The sequence below is a fragment of the Myotis davidii genome, unplaced genomic scaffold, assembly GCF_000327345.1.
Source record: "Myotis davidii unplaced genomic scaffold, ASM32734v1 scaffold399, whole genome shotgun sequence".
Lineage (NCBI taxonomy): Eukaryota > Metazoa > Chordata > Mammalia > Chiroptera > Vespertilionidae > Myotis > Myotis davidii.
Genome location: NW_006292094.1, coordinates 5,140,854 through 5,143,374, shown reverse-complemented (window position 1 = coordinate 5,143,374; position 2,521 = coordinate 5,140,854). Strand labels below are relative to the sequence as shown.

At 58.4% G+C, this 2,521-nt stretch overlaps 1 long non-coding RNA gene across 1 annotated transcript; it reads left to right on the top strand.

Annotated features, from left to right (window-relative positions):
• Window positions 1-19: 19 nt before the first annotated feature.
• Window positions 20-2,436, top strand: LOC107183356. Its single transcript, XR_001514143.1, has 2 exons — window positions 20-685; window positions 1,170-2,436. It is a non-coding gene; the product is annotated as an uncharacterized LOC107183356 (long non-coding RNA).
• Window positions 2,437-2,521: the final 85 nt, after the last annotated feature.

The window sequence follows — 2,521 nt, the reverse complement described above, 5'->3', positions numbered from 1 at the left end:
GCAGGCCCCCGGCCGCCACCCATTGGCCGCGCGCGCCGCCAGTCACGCGCATGTAAACACCTTGGCCCTCAGCCATTCCTATAAAACCAATTACGGACCTGGGGGCTCCAGCAGTTTCCAGGCTCCCCTCGGCGGGGCTGAATGATCAAAACTGGTGGTGAGAATTTTTCCGGGCCGTTTCTAGGCAGCCCTCCCCCTCCACCAGCTCCGACAACCCCCCTTCTTCTCCTCCTCCCTTTTCCTCCCCCTCCCCCAGCGTCTGGGCTTAGCGATCAAAATAGAGGAAGATGGTTGTCGCCGCAATCCTGGGCTTTGCTAGCCGCGGTTTAATGGACCGCCTGTCAGCTTCCTGCTCGCAGGAGGAGGTGACAAGCCGAGCGAACCGGGAAGGGCCTGGGGCCCAGCAGGCTGCACCCCGCGCCCCAGCTCCGGTCCCCCTCCACCCCTGGGACGCGCCGCCTAGAACGCGCGGTGGCGACGCCAAAACGGACTAGGGCTGCTTTTTCCTCCTGCCCCCCCCCAAACAAAGCAGCGATTCATCCCCTCTCCCCCCAGCAGCGCGGTTAGGTAGGATGGGCTGGCGAGAGGTCGCTTTCCTAGCCCAGGCCTGCGGGTCCCTCCCTGAAACGCGGTGTCAGATGGTTACTGATTAATATTTTGGCGAGGCCTCGGCGGCCGGCAGCGGGTGAGTCTCTAATCTTCTAAAAGGGGTTCCTATAGAAACGCGGGTTGGGGCGCGCTCCCCCCACGGTCCCGGCCGAGGCTGCGGTGCTTTGCACCGTGCGCCCCTCCCCAAAGCCTCTCTTTGCGTGGGCACTCCCCACCTACTCCCTCCCCCACAAAAAAAAAAAAAAACAGCAGAAAAAAGGATTAGATCGGCTGAGCGCGAGCTGACTCCCTCTTGATTCTGACATTTCAGCCTATTAGCATTTCTCCACGGGGCCTTCTGAAACCTATTAAAGTGTAATATTAAAAACCTCTTGGCTGGGGGCCTCTCTCGCCTTCCATCCGCCGCGCCCCCTCCAGGGAGGGTGAAACCGGGGGAAAAAATCTGTTGAGCTCAGAGGAAGCAGCAGCCAAGCCCAGAAAGTGCTTGGCTGGCCGCGGTGGCCTGAGGGGGAGGGGAGCCTCAATCCCCCAGACTTCGTACTTTTGTTTTGCGCTTTCAGCAAAATCCTTTCTGGTTTGAGTTGCCGGGAGCTGCCCGCGGCAACCTACTTGGCTGCTGGCGTGAGGAGCACGGATGCGGCGTGTCGGAGAGACCCCGCACCCTCCGCAGCCGGCGGGGACGGCCAGGCATTACGTACCCTCAATAGGAAGCTGGGAAGGGCAGACATCCTTGCCGCTCCAGCCTCGGCGAGCTACCGCGGTGATTGGATTTTAATTAAAACAAGAGGACCCCGCTCTTCTCCCCCCACCCCACCCCCCACCCCTCGCACTGCGGACTCAGCGTTTGGCATTGCCTGTTCTATTTTTTTTAATAAATTTTTAAGGCAACTTTTCTTGGGAGAGGGGGAAATTAGCTAGTTAGCGCCCATTAGCTCTATTTTCTTTTATCCACTTTTAGAAAACAAGAGGGGTGAGCGTCCAGAGCTAACTGGGGCTGTCTAATTTAATTCCAGAATAAATTTGGGGGAAAAGTTCAGCCCCTTGAGGACAGTTTCAAGTTGCCCTTCCTGAAGCCTCCAGCGCTGGTTTCTAGGCTGCCCTCTTTTGGAAGCAGAAGCTCCGCGGGGGGAGGAAGGAGGGTGAGAAGGAAAGAAGAAAGGAACGAAAATAGCCGAATCCGAGGGGAACTAGCGGCGGTGTCCTCGCTTGGAGCAGGGCGCACAGGTCTCGGTGGCGGCCGGGGCAGCAGGAGGCTCCCGGGGCAGCTCCGGGCAGCCAGGAGCAAAGACGGAGAGGAGGGGGTGAGGGGAGAGAAAGGAGGTATTGTGTCTGTGTTCCTTGGAGGAGGGGGATGGCTGCAGAAATAAAATAAACGCAGTTGTGCTGGCGAGGCTGCTGGAAGCCCAGGCAGGGGAAGGGGCCGAGCGCGGGGGCGCAGCCCTGGTGGGCGCCGAGCGTCCTCCAGCCGTATCCTGAGGCCTTTGTGGGCTCCCCGTAAACCCTCCCACGCCAGAGCCCCGCCGCTTCCCCACCCCTCGGGTTGCCCTCCAATATTCGGAGCTCAGGCCCCGCTTCCCCTCACCCCTGTCTCCGCCCAGGTCTGAAATGTTTTCTTTTCTTTTAATATAGCGCAAGGAAAAAAATGTGTCTTGAGAGCCGGGGTGGGGAACACAAAGCGCTCGCAGGGTGGAAAATAACAAAGCCTATTTTTATAAATGTTTAATGTTTTCCCCCCTAGATGCTCCAAGACGCCGTAATTGTGACGGCGGGGCATGTGTGCCATAAATCATTTAGTTGCTAATAAAAATTCTGCCTGTTTGCCCTGGATTTGCCAATGGCGTTTGCATTTTCCAAGTGTGCGCCTCCTCGGCGTGGCGAGCCGAGCCTGCATTTCATTAGGGCCCTGGGTCGG